The sequence below is a fragment of the Ochlerotatus camptorhynchus genome, unplaced genomic scaffold, assembly GCF_037179485.1.
Source record: "Ochlerotatus camptorhynchus isolate MF236.1 unplaced genomic scaffold, CSIRO-AGI_Acam_v1.1 ptg000232l, whole genome shotgun sequence".
Classification (NCBI taxonomy): Eukaryota; Metazoa; Arthropoda; class Insecta; order Diptera; family Culicidae; genus Ochlerotatus; species Ochlerotatus camptorhynchus.
In genome coordinates this window covers 1,827,696-1,845,993 of record NW_027040722.1, presented here as the reverse complement: position 1 = coordinate 1,845,993, position 18,298 = coordinate 1,827,696, and the positions used below count along the sequence as shown (strand labels likewise).

Below are 18,298 nucleotides of genomic sequence, written 5' to 3'. Positions count from 1 at the left end.
CCCTTCGATGCTCTTTTTTTTGTAGCTCCTATACGTTCGACCCCCAGTCCGAAACGTACCAAAACGCGCGATAATTGTTTATGTTACAACTAAAAATATACGGATTTTTTTATATCGCTGGTTAGCGCTCCCGTTTCCTATCTGAAGCAAAGCAAGCAAAATGCGAAAGATTCACAAAAGCAGTTTGGAACCCAATTTTGCTTAGTCATTATTTTTCGCAAATAGATAAACATTCCCTTCAATCATGTTGTCTTTCCGCTGGCCTCCCATTTTAGTTTTTCGTTGTTATTATATTGTTTTTAATATATAAGTCTTCCTCAACAGTAATAAACTTCTCAAAGCTGTCGCTGTCGTTCTTGCCAATCTTTGTGATTTATCCTTACCGGAGGAGCGTACAGAACTATTAGGTTCGATCTCGCATCGCATCATGTGATAAAACTTTATGAGACTAGATCATCAAAATCTCCGAAAATCACCCATCATCTCGTGTTCTTCAAATGCAGTTATAGAGAAGAATCGACGACAATCGTAATTTTCGGCGGCGTCGGCGGCTGTGGACGGCTAACTTCTCACACTCGAACGGAGCGCGGGTCCCAGTTGGCGGCAGAAGACAAGGCATTAAAGCGACGACGGGCGAAGAATCAACGGTGAAGAAGAGGAGAATAAACAGGTTTTAATCGAGGAGTATACTAGTGCCACGACTGAGAGAAACACGAAAAAGAAGAAACATGACGAAGAAATCCACTGAAGAGAAGAAGCCGCGCGCGCTGAAGAATAAGTCAAGTTTTTACACATAAAAAGTGCCGACAGAGAGTTCAACCGAAGAGATAGATAGTGCGCGCGGTCCGACGGCGGTGTGGAAAGATAACCTAAGAAGAAGAGAAACGTAGCTGACCGTCGGTGGTGGCGGCGGCGGCGGCTGCGATCGGCGAAGTGGACGAGCGATCGAGAGTGAGCGAGTGGCTAATTATTTTATAATAGCGATCCTTTTCGACTTCCCGATCTGCGCGTCGATTATAATAGTGTGCCTCTCTGCCGGACCCGTACCCACCCCACCTTCCTTCTCCTAATAACAGTGGTGTGCTCCTCAAGGGTGTGAAAAACAAAGTCGGCGCACGGGCGGGTATGGGTTATCGAAAGGCGGCGCTTGGTTCTAATGAAAGTTTATGATAATTGTATTGTGATGTTTCAGTGTTGCAACAACGGTGAAGATTCTGTCTATATAACGCATCGATGGCGATGAAATGGTGCTTCGGTAGTGGTAGTGCAAAAAAGGTAAATTTGCTTCACACAGCTTGGAATAAGGATGTGTGAATGTTTGAAAACAAACAGTGATCATAATTGGTTTTACGGATCTTTCGAAGGGATAATGCACTGGAATATTTGAGCACTAATTCAAGGTGAGTTTACTGCTATATATTTTGCTTCTATGATGAATTGTGTTGTTTTTATTTAGATATGACTTATGTTCTGAGCGGGACAGTTCGGATTTGAGCGTTACACATTCTTCTCCTATGCTAGGTTCCATTATTACATACTTATTGAATGCTGCGAAATACCTTCTTTTTTTTCCTTTGGTTTGTTTTTTTCCGTCGATCTTGTTTTCCGTGCTGAGCACCAATGCTACCGACGTGCCAGGAAGGCAGCTCCCACACCTGGACCCTACCTATCGACCCATCAACTCATGAACCGGGGACCAACGGCTTTACTTCCCATCCGAAGGAAGGCGTGATCAGAGATGTTATGCCTCAGAACATCCCGGCGGCGCCGACTGGGATTGAACCCAGGCCTGCTGGGGTGAGAGGTAATCACACTTACCACTACACCACCGGCACCGTTGAATGCTGCGAAATACCTACTTTGCAAAAGTTTTGCTTAGGAATTCGTGTCGGGATTGTGCAAACCCAAACATATCATATAACATTTCTGGAGCAATCCTTTTTGGTATTTACTGGGGTCAGTGTCTGTTTTTATCATTTACCATCACACGCAAAGAGTCGCGCCAACAGGTGGAAACTAACGATTTTAAGTTGGCTCACTACTTGACTATTGGTCCCAAATAAATCGATTAACGTACCCCATTCTAGTCGAAATTCTAGTACTGCACTGTTTTGATTCGCTATGAAAGTTTGACAGATAAAATGAGGGGTTCGTGGATTTTCCTATGTTTCGAGGGGCGCATCGATTAGCTTGGGACCGACCACGTTTCTTCGGGACCTACTAGTCTTAGAGTTACCTCTTTGGTAGTGATTTAACCCAGTATAGATGAATTGCGGTAGGTATATACATGGTGATACAGCTTTGTCTCTATATGGGCGAGTAGATCGCTGGGTGTAAAAGTGCTGTTTAAGAGCAAATTATAAACAAACTCGGTCGCTGTCACATACAAAAATCCAACATGGCTGAATCATGAATTTATTAGAACACCCATTGGCGTAGCTAGAAAATGTTACTGAAGGGGGCCTATGGGGGTCCTGTGGCATTCTTTGTTTTGTTAAATTACGGTTAAATAGCAACTCTGGAACTGCCATTCAATCAAAAGGCGTCAAGGCTATTTGTTATTTTATTTTCCTGTTGGATACATTTCCACTTCAACCAATAATACGACCTATCACACTTAGATTTTTTTGCCGAGATGGGCACCACCGAGCAGCTCGGCATTTTATTTTACTGGATCTCAGTGCAAAACTTGCCGAGATTCAGCTAACAAACGAGAAATTTGCCGAGATCTCAGCTAACAAACATATTTTTTGCTGAATTTCCAGCAAAATAAAATGCCGAGCTGCTCGGTGGTGCCCATCTCGGCAAAAAAATCTAAGTGTGTAGCATGGCGAAGCTTACTATAATGGTGAAGCATTAAATTTTATTGAATTTTATTAAATTTCACAACAATGCTTCGGGGAGCCTTATAAGCATACTGATTTTTAACAAGCAATGATCGTTAGTTCAAGTATTTTGTAATGAAATTACTTATTGTCATTCAAAGTCCCTCCCCTTGGCTAGTTTTTGCACCTTGCTGTTGGTGGGCGGGCTTAATTTCATGCTAGTGGAGTGTTGGAGACGGTGGGTTTGTGGCCGACGTTGCTGGCTCATGCCGCGATAGAATGGCGCCATGGGCAGGCAATGAGGATTACTGAGCTTCCCCTCTCTGATAAACCACTGCATGAGAGAACAAAAGATCTAGTCCAGCAGTGATAGTATCACACTTGTTACTCCTTTTATTGAGAGCCGCGTCGTGGTACGCTTACGTATAGGCACTGACGTTGGGTGTGATACTGGCGGGTTTTGCCGCAAATCACTCTTATTTTATTTATTTTTACGCAGATAGATTTGTTTGGGTTTGCAAGGGAATTATGCTATTGAGGTGTTTCAGAAGGTGCCCAACGGTGCTCCTTCTACTTGCGTGACAAGCTTTCATTGTTGTTTTCATTGAAGTATTACTCAGGGAACAATTTTAAACATCATTTTTGTACATGGTATTGTAACTAATCTTATATGTGCTTCATTTTGATTTGGGATAAATGTTTGAACTATGGCTCGGGATTTCCACTGTTGCGTGCTTCTATTGTGATATATCCATACGTAATTTTGTGGGACGACATAGTGGAAACGTGTGAGCGTAGTTGGAGCATATACCCTATATAATTTAAAATCAGCTAGGAAACTAACTTCAAAATGAAGCATTTTAGTCACTTGAGGGTGTCACCTGGGTCGAACTAAGATATAATAAATAGGTATAGGTCAAAATCAAAAGTACTTGAAACACGTTTAATTTTAGATTACAAGCACAAGTGCAGGTACTTAATAAAGCATGGGTTATGATTGATTAGGTGACTTAGAGCTTTTAATAATTTATTAATTTAGACTAATGAGATATCATAACCATCAAATGAATTTAAATAATAAACTTCAGAAAGTTTAATGACATTAAGTAGATTAACAAAAGAATTAGGATGCGGGTGGTCCGCTTAGGGAGGCAACTAACCTTTATAGTTGTAGAATAAATCTTCTTATTTAGTATTGAATTTAAAAAAAAAGAAAACGCAGGCAGACCAATAGCATTTAGCAGATTAACAAGGAAAGGAATAGTTTAGGAAAAAAAGTAAAAGTAGAGTTATGTGACAGTTATTAGCTTTTAAACTTTTGGAGGTATTGTATTCCCCTGAGTTTGTTGTACTCGATTACTATATAATTCTCTCAATACGCGAAATCTCTTATATATGCGATTAAAGCATTTGAGTTAACTTATTTCTTAGTGTTCAAGTACTTACATTTGTAAACAGCAATCAATGTTAATCTATGAACTAAACCATACGTAAAATCGATCTTTCCTTATGTAATATTGATGCATGTTTAACTTTTCGCGGCTTTCGGAATCAACGCGCCTACGTCTACGGAGCTTACGCAGAAGTAATTTGCAATGCGGTAGAGCTCACCAAAAGTTTTTTTTTTTTTTTTTTTTTTTTTTTTTTTTTTTTTTTTTTTTTTTTGAGCTTCTGTAGTATAGAGTTTGTTCGGTACGGTCGCGAAGTCTTGAAATGATTGATACGTGCGGTAAAATAGCTAAATTGAAACAAAGCTCAACAGTAAAATAAGTAGAATATTTAGGGAGGAAACCAAAATTTATCAACTTGCCAACATAGGCTATCACATTTATTTTGGTGGCACTCTTTAAGTGATAATAAGTTGTTTTTTTTTTTTTCTCTACGGTTGTTTCGCGTGGCGTTCACAATTTGCGCGATTTTCGTATCTTACGTAATTTAGATGTTTAACTATAAACGGTTTCACTGACTCGAGGTCGTTCCTTAAGCGGTGTTGGTACAGGTTAAACCTTTGCCGACTGTCGGATTCAACGCGCCTACGTCTACGGAGCTTACGCAGAAGTGATACGCAATTCGGTAGAGCTTGTCAAACGCTTTTGAGCTTATAGAATTTGTTCGGTGCGGTCGCGAAATCTTGAAATGATTGATACGTTCTTTAAATTAACTAATTTGATACAAAGCTCAGTAGTAAATAAGTAGAATATCTAAGGAGGAAACCAAAATTAATCAACTTGCCAACATAGGCTGTCACATTTGTTTTGGTGGCACTCTTTAAATGATAATAAGCCTTTTTTTTTCTCGCTTCGGTTGTCTCGCACGGCTTTCGGAATTCGCGCGGTTTTCGTAACTTGCATAGTTTAGATGTTTCGTTCGAGACGGATTTACTTATTCAATCGGTTTACTACGCGGATGTATCTACGCGCACACGTCACAGCATTTTTTCTATAACTATCTTGAAACAATACATACGGAATCCAGTGTTCAAGCGGCCAACATAGGCTAGTCCTTCTGCTGTATTGTCAAAGATAGAAGCAAAATTTATTCAAATGGGTCAAGTCTTGAAAATTAAGCTGTCACGCAGCTCCAGCTTGATACCAATAAAAAAAAAAAAAAAAAAATACTTATTGTCATTCAAAGTGTTTGTTTGTACAATACGTCGTATATATGTACACCTACCCTACCGGCGATACACACATTCACACAAAAAGATACAAATGATACCGATGATAACAATAAATATATATCAATAGTTTCACTGCCTCTGCCATGGCAGGACGGCAAAGCAATCGGTGTTGTTTTATTTTATATCCGTAACACAACGTAGGGATCCCGCCCGTGCGCGATCAGTGTTTTTATGTTACTTCATACGCGAAGTTAACGATTTTCAGAGTTGGTTGGAAATGCTAACATGAAGCTTTAGTGTGATGATTTATTAGCTAGAGAATCGTTAACTTCGCGTATGAAGTAACATAAAAACACTTTGAATGTAACAACTCAAGGCGGGAGTAGCCGTCAACAATGCTGATGATGGTACAGCACGCAACAACCACCCTACTGCTTTCTCTCTGAGATGATCACGTTGGTCATGACGAGAGGAGCAACACAATAGTTGGGTAAAGAAGAACTGCATTATAACACACCATCGACTGGAAATGCTCTCGCAACGTGGGGCTTTAGGTAGTGATGAAAACGTCGCTAGAACTATTCCACAGCCGCAGTCAGTTTATGAGCAAAAAGAGGGACGCACATTTTTGCCTGTGGACTTGGAGACATACTTCAAGTCCCCGCGTACATCGTACGGGTTAGGCAAAAATGTGCGTCTATCTTGAAAAACTGTCGCATTAATGGCCCTTCGCTCATTTTCAACTTCTATTCAATTTTCATACTGCCGTACTCTAACGGAACTATCCACCTACCCTCTTCTAAAAAATCATTCTCTAGCTAATAAATCATCACACTAAAGCTTCATGTTAGCATTTCCAACCAACTCTACTTATTGTCCTTATCTAATAAGGATTTTAAGGATCTTAAACTTAAGAAAATGATCATGTTAGATAATTCTCAGGATAAGATAAATCCATGAATTTTGTAACTAGATTTTTCTTACAAATCATCATACAAACATAGCTACCACCACTAAATTCTAGGAATTTTTATATTTAATTTTTAAAATTTCTGGCATTGAAATATGACAATGTGCACAGAATAAATACGTTTAGTGCATACTAAAATGTTCAAAATATATGACAATGAACAATTCTAAAACTTCATAAAGTTAAAATAAAAATTGTGTTGAGATCCCAAACCCACATGTTTTAAAAATTTTGTAGCTAAAACACAAATATCTCCGTTACAGATTGTAAGTATAAATTCTTCGAATTCAAATGTAAATAAAAGATTGTGAAATTTGATCAATTATCATAATTTTAAGACTAACATAAAATTGCAGATCCGTTTTAGACTGTAATTTTATAAAAATTCTAGAACTGGAATATAAAAAAAATAAGAATTTAAATAACTATACTATAAATATTCCTGAAACATATTCGACCATTTTTTTTTAATATAGAAAAAAATCAAATAACCAAAAGTGTTGAGCTCATGAACCAGCTTTGAACTATTATTATTATTTAGCTTTATTAAGGAGGCTTTCAGCCTTGGGCTGGTTCGCCTCCAAAAACTTTGAACTAACGGACTTCAAAATAAAATAATAAATATCTTTGAAAACTTACCTAGATCCTAAGACTTACATCATTTCAAAACAGAAACATTCCTCGAGATAAGAATAACAACAAAATTAAGATTTGAAAACTTCAAAAAATCTGGAATCTCAGTTTTAGATGAATCATGAAAAGTCAGATAATAATTTTATTTTCTTCAAATTTATACCTACTGGATTTCAAATGTCCAGATTTTAATGTTTGATGGAAAAAAGGAAATTATAAAGCATCTACCTAGATTTTTTTTCGATGCCTCGGAATAACCAACTTTCAAGATCACGGAGCAGGCCTGGATTCAATCCTAGTCGGCGCCACCGGGATGTTCTGAGGCATAACACCTCTGATCACGCCTTCCTTCGGAAGGGAAGTAAAGCCATTGGTACCCGGTTCATGAGGTCGATAGGTCCTAGTGTGGAAGCTGCCTCCCTGGCGACGGTAGCATTGATGCTCAAGATAGACGGAAAAAAATCACGGAGTTAGATATAAAATCAAGAATGAAGTCCCAAATTTAACTTTAATTCCAACCGATAAGAATGAACTCCAAACTTGTACGATTCTGCCCCTGTTTGAAACTAGATACTATTTGAATTTCTTACTACAAAAGCTTATTGGGTTATTTTGTTTTTTTTTTAATTTGAAATGGAGTTAGTTTTGGTTGAACCCATTCGGTGCCAATCTATTATTTACTCGTATTATTTATTTATTTATCAACGTTCAATGTTCTAAATCATCCACACTATCCTGGAGTGTTTATTATTGACAAAATAACTAAATTACCAGTCTTCCCTAAAGAAAATGTACAAACATGTCCATACAATCTAGATTCATCATTCAAGATTCCATCAGTTTCTATTAGATGGAGTACTTTTGAATACTTTCTGATCAACCTGCAATCTTGACAGAATATATGAGAGACTTCATTTGTATTTTATAACAGTAGAAGATCTTCAGAACTTCAACCAGAAGTCTTGAACAAATATCCAAAGAACTTTGCTAATATCTTCGTCCATCTAGAGATCTTTTGAATATTACCTGCTGTTTAAGAAGGATGTTTGAAAGAATATCCTGTAACCTATGCAACGTTCCCTCAACATTTACACAACTCTCTTAAGTTTTACAAAATTTTCGCAACTTCGAACGAAGGATCATGAATTTATTCTCTTTATTCTATGAATACTTCTGGAAAGACCCCCATCATCTACAAATATTCTGAAAAATTGCATGCAATATAACGAAGTTACCAAAACTTCCAAGAAGTTCATTGAGCTTTTTTGGAGTAAGATCTCTCACAAACTGCAACGAAATTCCCTAAACTAAAGCGAAGATCCCTAAAGACCTTAGAAGTTTGATAAACTATTTTTAGATCTTCTACAAAACTCCCTACACTTATATGAAATTGTATGCAGTTTCTCAAAATGCTACGAAATTCCCTAAACTTCTACAAAGTTTGCTGCACTTCTACGTTTCTCGTCTTTCCGCGAAGTTCCACGTATGTGATTTCTTGGTCTTGTACGCAATTCCCTGAACTATTCCAAGCCCACAAGGCTTCAAAAAAGTATCTCGAAATTATATGAAGATCCCCGAACAAAGTTCCTTGAAATTAAATAATGTTTAACTTCTACGAAGATCCCACTTCTACGCAATTTTCTGAACTTTTCCAAAGCTGCCTGAGCTTTTACAATTTTTTCTGAAGCTCTATGAAATCCTCAGAATTTGTACAAAGTTTCGTTAATTTCTACGATGTTCCTTAAACTTCTTAGAAGACCTTGAAATTCCCTGAGGTTAAAGAAAAATCCCTGAACTCTTGGCCAATTTTTAGAGCCTGAAGACCTATTTTTATGCTATCGATTAAATGTCGATATAATATAAAAATTAATAAAAATAAGTGTGCTTGATTAACCTACCCAACATTGTCAAAATCAGAAGCGATCCTCAAAAGCAAAATAATCAAATAGATTTAGGGCAAAATGATTATGTTGAACATTTTCGACCCCAGACGAGAGGAATGAAAATCTAAATCTCAATTCTAGATGCTCAAAAAATCTCACACTAGCGAATCCATCTTCGAAAAATCTGCTTTCATTTCTCGCATCTACTTGCATCGCGCATCATCTTTTTGCAGGAACTCTTCAGAATCGTCATCAATCTTCTTTCTATTTACTCAGCGTGCGCGCCAGCAAAACAAGATCGTTCCTTCATCGAAGATAGAGTCGCCCCCCTCGACCCAGAGCCTAAAACCTCGATATTATCATCAATTCAGCAGAAGGCAATAATCTGCCATCGATCCAAATTTGACTGTAGTTTCAATAACACCTGTGGCGTTCCCTTAACCTCAATCTACCTGTGCACCAACTCTCAAAACAATTATCAAAATATTGCTTGCAATGGATAGATATCGAGTAAACTAGAAGATTAAGTGCATTTTTCAACCAATTCGAGTAGGAATATGGCATTAAATTTGGTTTTGAAAGTTGGTGCTCAGGTAAAAAGGGAGGTTCCGGGACGCAACTGAGTAACACACATCAAATTTTGATAAGACTACCAGGTTCTAAATTAAAAACCCCTTGAAATGGTGGGTCAAAATCACAAGGAAGTTGTTTGGTTGCGGAGTAACCTCTATTCAAAGATATAATTTCTTATAATGTTAAAAATCCAGGGTTGTAGCCCAGAGGGAACCTAGCAAAATCCAAAAAGACGTTTTCTTAGAACATCAAAATAAGCGTTTTGGTAAAGTTTGGTAAAATCGATGACATTGACCACAACTTTCGAAAAGTTTGTATACACTTGAGCTGGGATGACCCATGTTATAATTCTATTTTCCGTTTTATGGTTATTCAAGCGTCTGGTGTACACAACATACCAATGCATAAATGGTACAGGCGTTTAGAAGACTCTCAATCAACAACTGAGCATGCCAAATGACGAATCGGAAAAACTGGACCTTCTCCTATGTCGTTTCATTCACATTTTTACAAAAGTTCGGCCATTTTTGGTGCCGTTATTTTTTACAAAATGGCGTCTTTGTATTTTTTTTAATAAATTGTAGCACGAAAACGTCACTTCTGATCGAAATGACATCTGAGACCAAGTCAAATTTCGGTTAACGTTCTTAATTTCACTGTTTAGGCTCCGCCGTCACGAGCCTCTGGGTCGCCTCTGCTGCGATGTCCTGCTGGATTCCAGTCCAGTGCTTGTTTGCAGATTTCGTTTCCGCCCCGTCGTAGTGTGTGGCCGACCCACCTCCACTTCCGTTCACGAATTTCTGCCTCTATCGGCTTCTGATGGCACAAACGATGAAGCTCGGAATTTGAGATCCAATTGTGGCTCAACCAGGCACGAATTATGTACCGCAGACATCGGTTGATAAACACCTGCAGCTTCTGAGTGTTCTCCGTTGATACACACCATGTTTCACTGGCGTATAACAGCACAGACTTCACGTTCGAGTTAAAAATTCGGATTTTGGTGCGTCGACTGATCTGATTCGCTCTCCATACATTTCGCAAACTGGCAAAAGCAGCCCTCGCCTTCTTAATCCGTGCACCTATGTCGGTCTTGGTGCTGCCGTCCGACGCTATCTGGCTGCCGAGATATTGGAAGCTTTCGACTTTCTCCACTGCCTGCCCAGCTACCGTGAAATTGGAACGGTTTTCCGTGTTGACATCCAACAATTTGGTCTTGTTGACGTTGATGGTTAGACCTGCTTCAGAGGAGCGTTCCACAAGGTCGTCGAGCTTACTCTGCATGTCAGAGCGCCGTTGTGCTAATAACGCAACATCATCAGCCAAATCGAAGTCGTTGAGATGCTCCATAGTAATAGGCTGCCACAGCAAACCACGGTTTGGTACACGGTAAACGGCTCTAACCATGATCTCGTCGATTACGATGAGGAACAGTAGCGGTGATAATATACATCCTTGCCTCACACCCGCGATTATCCGAATCGGGTCAGACAAAGCTCCGTTGTGCAACACTCTGCATGAGAAAGCCTCGTACTGCGCTTCGATGAGGTTGACGATCTTATCAGGGACTCCCTTGCGTCTCAGAGCGCCCCACAAGTTTTCGTGGTTTAGTCGGTCGAAAGCTTTTTCGTAGTCAATGAATACCAAGTACAGAGACTCTTGGAACTCATTGACCTGCTCCAAGATGATGCGGAGCGTGAAAATATGGTCCACACAGGATCTTCCAGCACGGAATTCTGCCTGCTATCGTCGGAGAGTCGCGTCGATCTTCTCCAGTATCCGATTAACGATAACTTTACACAGAACTTTGAGAACAATACACAGTAACATGATGCCTCGCCAGTTGTCGCATACAGTTGGATCCCCCTTCTTGGGGACTTTCACCAAGACGCCCTGCATCCAGTCGGCCGGAAAAGTCGCGGTGTCCCAGACATTGACGGTTGATGCAACATTTGTGAGGATATTATGGGGTCAGCTTTGAGCATCTCTGCTGATATGCGATCGACCCCCGGCGCTTTCTTGGACTGCATACTTCGGATGGCTGCTTCTATCTCCTGCAATGATGGAGCTTCAGTGTTGAAGCGAGTAACGCGCCTCACCCTTGGCGGATCATGCCGAGATGTTGATGGTTGGTTGACCGTTGAAACTTCGAGAAGTTGTTCAAAGTGCTCAAACCAACGTTTCAACTGGTCAGTGGGGTCGGTGAGCAACTGTCCAGTCGCGTCTTTCACAGGCATCCTTGGGTTCATCCTTGCCCCGCTCAGGCGTCGTGAAACATCATAGAGGAGGTGGATATCACCAGTTGCTGCGGCTTTCTCCCCTTCATTAGCCAGGGAGTCCACCCACGCTCGCTTGTCCCGTATACAGGAACGCTTAACTTCCCTATCTAGAGCCGAATACCGCTGACGGGCCTCGTTATTGGCTCCTCGGGTCCTTGCTCGCTCTATAGCGGCTTTTGCTTCTCTCCGCTCCTCGATCTTCCTCCAGGTTTCATCGGTGATCCACTCCTTCCTCTAAGTGCGCAGCTCACCCAGGTTGTTCTCGCTTGTTTCAGTAAAGGCATTCTTGATGCTCGTTCACTGTTCTTCTACGCTGCCACCTTCCGGAATATTAGCTGCGCGAGCCTCGAGTTCTTCGATGAACGATCTCTTCACTGCTGGGTCTTCCAGTCGGCGTGTGTTGAATCGCCGCCCGAGTCTCTCCTCCCGCCGTTGAACCCGCGCAATGCGTAGGCGAATCTCACCGACCAGGAGATGATGGTCAGACGCGATGTCAGCGCTGCGTTTATTCCGAACATCAACAAGGCTCCGTCTCCATTTTCGGCTGTAGAAGATGTGGTCAATTTGGTTCTCTGTATATCCATCACTTTGTCACCCATGTGACTTTATGCACTGGGCGATGGGGGAAGAGCGAACCCATGTCGTTGTTGCCACAAAATTCTGCAAGCAGCTCGCCGTTCTCGCTCATATCTCCGAGACCATGGCGTCCCATAAAGCGCTCATAGTTCGAGTTGTCGGAGCCTATCTTCGCATTGAAGTCGCCTGTGTAGATCTTGATATCACCTCTTGGAGTCTTATCCACGACAGCATTCAGTTGACTGTAAAAGTTCTCTTTGTCCTGCAATTCGGCAGCATCGGTTGGCGCATAACATTGGATTATGGTAAGGTTTCGGATCCGTGTTTTGAATCTGGCAACAATTATTCTCTCATTGATAGGTTCCCACTAGATAAGCGCAGCCTGTGCTTGGGTGCTTAACAGAAAGCCAACTCCACGATGTCGCGGAGCGTTTTCACCTCGCATATTAGAATATAAAAGTACCTGTCCCGAAGGCAGCTTGTGTTCTCCAAGGTTCGGCCAGCGGACTTCACTAAGTCGCAGGATTTCTAGCTTCGGCGGGCCTCACTGGCGAGTTATGCCAGTTTACCCTGTTGGGCTAGCGTCAGTACTTTCCATGTTCCAATTCTTGTCTGTTGTTTAGCGCTAAAAGTCGTTGCCATAAAATCAGTTCGTAATCTTTCACTATAGGTTTCTGTAACAATTTTAAGGTTTCGGAGACAGTAGGTGGTTGGCCTAAGGTCTCCTATCCACCGTGATTTAAAAAAAAATAATGATGAGGGTCCCACCTCTTACCCCTACACAGGTTTGAGCTGGACGATTTATCTTTAAGATAATTAAATATGACATTTTAACCAGGTTAGCAAACAAAATCGAACTGGTTTCAGTTACAGATATAAATTCCCTCTAGAGTTTACAGTTGCTTCACAGCGATATAAATGTGGAAAATATTCATAAGTATTACAAGCAATCAAGAGCTAATGAACAATCAACAAAGCATCCTATTACACTAGTAACCCCGCAATCTGATGCTATCATAATTTTCAGCAATGTCAGGAATGCTCACGAACCCTCAACATTTGCCAGAAACTTACTACTAACTTAAGGTATCTTCCAAATAAGCTTCAAAATTGCATTTTTTTTATCAAATGTTAAATTCAGTCCTCTATATCCGTAATACGCGCGCAAGGCTCAAACCTGTGTAGACTACTTTTTTTTTAATTAATCTACTATTAAATCAAATATTAAAAATCCATCGTCACCATTGAGGCGAACAGAAATAGTTTTTGCAGTGCTTCAATAATTAATAAAAAAAAGTCCTTATGACAGCTATCCATATAAAATAATCCGTTAGAGATAACTTCGTTAAGATACATAATTTGTTAATTTATAAAAAAAAATCACTGAATAACTGTTCAAAAGACAGTTTTAACGTGTGAAATGCAGTGTCTTTTAAATTCTGTAAGTGTTGCTGAACGTTTGATATGTTTAGGCATCGAATTGAAAACATTTATTCCTTTATAATATAATTAATTTTGTGAAGCACAAGTCAAGAAATATGGTGTTCTTATTTCAGCCGCGTTTCTAGTATTATATCTATGAAAGTCACTCCCTCTTTCAATTCGATCACACACATATCGAGACAGCAAACCGTTAACTACATTAAAAATGAACACCATATACTGCCATCTTGGGTATAGCTTTCGAGGAGAAGCATTTCGTATTCAGCCGCTGGATGCCAGTCAGACGCTGTTTGAGCCGCCCCCAACATGGAGAACAGACGCTCGGGTTTTGTAAGCCACATCCCACAGCATACGACCAAAGTTCCCACCTGGGTTGGTTACCCGATCTTCCTTAAGGTTAGTCGTACCCCAGCCGGCGCCGCGGGGAGGAAGGGATAGGAGTTACTAGGCAAGAGGCTTACATTCATAGATTATTCAAAATCACCGTTTAAAATATCAATTGCTCATTTTACTCCATGTTCCCCTACTAGAAATTATTAGTTTTAAATTGCTATTTGCTGGAAATATGTTTACCACGGAGACCTAAGCCTTCTATACTATTTATCCCAGATTTATTTTACTTTCCAAAACAACTTTGTCTCAGACGTCATTTCAATCAAAAGGGACATTTTTGTGCTACAATTTATTGAAAAATGTCATAAGTGCCACTTTGAAAAATATTACAAGATCCAGATCCGCCGAATTTTTTCCAAAAATTGTGAATGATTGCCATGCAAATCGGAGAAGGACGAGTTTTTAAATTTTTATTTTCTCATTCTATTTGGCCTGTGGTCAACTGTAAAAGTGCTAAAAGAACTCCAAATTGATAGCGGATGAACGGTCTTTCTTGAACATCTTCGTGCGCATATTTTTCTTAAAGATTAGTGCACTTTTCATTCAACCCTCTGTCATAAATCTAAATGTGTTACAAAGCGGCAACTCCCATTTGAAGCCTTTTCCCGAAAATAAATACTAGATACCTGTTATTGTTGCTTTGCATGTCCTTTCGTAATCACTCAAAGTGCCGCCAGCAACCAGCAACTACTGTCTTTTTATTTTTATTTTGGGAAGCTATTTAAAGAAACAGGCTCCTTCCAGGGATCGGTTTTTTGTCTCTCCACGATTACCGTTGGATTATCCTTGCCTAGGTCAGACAAAACATACCGAAACCATCTCCTGCAGGCACATTTACATGAAAGCCAGACAAAAATCAGGTGCGTATCGAATAAATTGAATTTCAGATTCTTTTTCCCTCGTCTACTGATTCCTGTCTACGATTGTGTGCCGGCGCGTTTGGGGGTATTATGTCTCTAAAAGAAAATCATTGATTGCATACGCAATTTTCCTTTGCATTGTTCCAATCAGTTACATCTCTTTCTTGCTTTCTCTTCTTTGCTGCCTACCGTTTGTATACGCGTTCAAAGACGTCTTCCACAAGAAAAATCCTTTCTTGACTGGGGCTTCCCATCTAGATAGGGATTAACACAACAACTATTCGATCAATGATGGTAGCTTTTTGTGTTCCGAAAATAGAAGCGAAATATGTACTCAGCAGGAAGAATGCGAACACGAGGGTTGGTTCCGTCAGATATTCGTTACAATATGAGAATCGAAACATATTTCACGCACATGTGACGTGAATTATTTCCTGATTAACTTTTTGCATTGAGAAAGGATTTATTTTCCCAACATCAAAAGGATGTCACACGCATGGATTTGCTTACATTCTATGCGACGCTTGGTCAGCCTGGCTTCTTTCCATAATTTTTCCTATTAGGTATTAAAAATTCATATCAGTGATGCAGGGAGTGCAAAAAAAAAGCTTTATATACTTTAACATTCCTAGTGCGTTGGAGTCATTTTTGGTTTGGAAACACTGTGTAAATTTTTCTTAATGCATTAGGAAGGTTAAGGTGATCACAAATTACTTAAGGTTAAGTTGAATATCACTTGATAGCAGTGGCGTCGCGTAACTTCACTTTTTACCTGTGCACCAACTTTCAAACCTAGATTTAATGCCATGTTCATACTCGAATTGGTTGAAAATACACTTAATCTTCTAGTTTACTCGATATCTATCCATTGCAAGCAATATTTTGATAATTCTTTATGTTTTGAGAGTTGGTACACAGGTAGATTGAGTTTAGGAAACGCCACTGATTGATAGTCATTACCAAATTGTTCATCGTTATGGAGCAATCCATTAGCCACGTAGTCACTGAGGACACAGGAGAGAGTGTCTACACTGCCCATAAAAGCATAACTGTCCCATATGAATAGGAAATCAAGCAAAGATGGAACTATTAAAGTTGTGTCCAGTTAGAATCCGGAATCACTTATTGTGTTGCAGCGGCACGGAAAGTGACCGCTGCAAGAATTATTTTACAGCGGTTTGTTTACCTAGGCGCCCACTTTCTGTGGTATAAATTTCACGGTGTTTCGTGCAGTGCGTCAAAAATTATTCCAGATGGAAGCCGAGAGGAGAGAAAAAATTCTGCACACCCACGTTGATAATCCAACGTGGTCCGCAATAAAAATCGCAAAAACTTTGAAAATCGCCAAATCAACCGTGTATGATGTGCACAAACGTTTCAGGGAGCAAAAAAGCGTGGATCGAGTGCCTCAAGGTAAGCGTCGTAGTGGAACATATGACCGCAAGCTTAACCAGAAGGTGTTGAGAACCGTCAGAGCAAACCCTGGACTATCAGTACCGTTCGAAGAATTTGTTTGCGAGCAGGATATCGTTCTTATCGAGCCAGCAAGCAACCAAACAGAACGTTGAAGCAAGGTTTCGTCACCAAAACTCGAGCTCGGAAATTTTACCAGCAGGTTTTGACGAAGTACCAAGGATGCCTGCTCATCGACGATGAAACCTACATCAAAATGGATTTCAGGCAGCTTCCTGGCCAAACATTCTACATGGCGACGGCACGAGGAGATGTTTCTGCGAAGTTTAAGTTTGCTTTTATGGACAAACTGATGATTTGGCAAGGAATATGCAGCTGCGGAGCAAAGACCAAAGTGTTTGTGAGGAATAAGACGTTGGACTCGAAGCTGTACAAGGAAGAATGCCTCAAAAACCGCGTACTACCTTTCATTTAAGCCCATAAAGGTCCCGTGAAGTTTTGGCCAGATTTGGCGAGTTGCCACTACAGCCGGGAAGTCATCCAGTGTCCAGTGGTACCGCGATAATAACGTAGATTTCATCGAGTTCCGGCCCATCGAGAGATTTTGGGCAATAATGAAGCGGAAGCTTAAGAAAAGTGAAAAAACGGCTCGGGACCGCGATTCAAACGACCAAAATGTGGAACAAATGTGCCAAGGAAGTTGACTCCGGAGGTGTGCAGCGTTTGATGGGAGGAATAAAAAAGAAAGTGCCAATTTTTATTAGAAACGAAGAGAAATGATTTGTATTGATATGTTTTCCTAAAATCTGTCAAGGATAAGCAAATAAAGTAGTGGAATTAAATGGAAAATAGTAATCCTTCTCTCTCTCATTATACAGGTATTCCACTAAGACGCCCACATTCATCAGGATTCGAGTGAATTACCTTTGTTTTGATGTATAAACCTTATTTGTACGTCAATCGGTTACCGAGATACAGATGATTTTATTATTCCGGATTCTAAATGGACATGGCTTTATGCTTTTATGGGCAGTACAGTTCGTAAAAAGTTTAATATTTCTAAAATGTGTATGGACGATTGCTTACGCGGGGAATATAATCTTTAAAAACCAAATCATGTACAGTAGCGTAATATCGGACGATTCGTTAATACAGACATTTATTGTGTTTAAATTTTACATCTACTTTGCAACATAATAAACATGTGTGATGATGACTAAAATGACTTGCTATTTTGAGCATAGTAGGCAGTAACAATCAACTCCGGATGTGTGAAATAAGTCATAAAAATATCAATTGTAAATATCGTGAATACTACATATCATAAATATGGGAAGTGGTTCTAATGTTGGCCTATGGATTTAAAGATTGCGCCCATCGATAAATTTTTCAATCTGGAAATGCAGTATTTAATTTAAATGCAATATTGCAATTGATATCTGCAAAATGCGTGGCGATGCTACGATCAAGCGCGCTTCATAACAATTGGTCAGGCGTGCTGTGTCAACATTGACTCGCATTTTGCAGGTTCGGTATTATGACAGTTAATATAACTTAATGTCAACGTTAATCTAACTGATGTTGAGAATTTGTAACAAATCAGTAAGTTTCAAAACAATAGATTCATTTATAATTTTGCCGTCAATATTAATGATGTATCTCTGTTGTTTATCTACCAATATTAGTTGAAATTATCGGGCTTCTTATGTCTTCGTCGTCATCTTTTCTTGTGAGATTATTTAATGAAATTGAAGTACCATATTTGATGGTTCTTATGCAGGGTGTCTACTCAGTTTGCTAAATAAAATTTCCGGAGATTTCCAGGTTTTT

The 18,298-nt window shown here is 39.8% G+C and overlaps 2 protein-coding genes across 7 annotated transcripts in view; one reads left to right on the top strand and one right to left on the bottom strand.

Moving 5' to 3' along the window:
- LOC135704222 (cytoplasmic 60S subunit biogenesis factor ZNF622) overlaps window positions 1–18,298 on the bottom strand; it is a 530,133-nt gene that overhangs the window by 440,228 nt on the left and 71,607 nt on the right. The window lies entirely within an intron of this gene.
- The window catches only part of Axn (protein axin), an 80,141-nt gene that overhangs the window by 2,792 nt on the left and 59,051 nt on the right, over window positions 1–18,298 (top strand). For all 6 annotated transcript variants that reach the window (XM_065225657.1, XM_065225659.1, XM_065225653.1 and 3 more), the window contains exon 2: window positions 1,193–1,400. The gene's annotated coding sequence lies outside the window, so the exon portion shown is untranslated. The remainder of the gene's footprint in view (window positions 1–1,192; window positions 1,401–18,298) is intronic.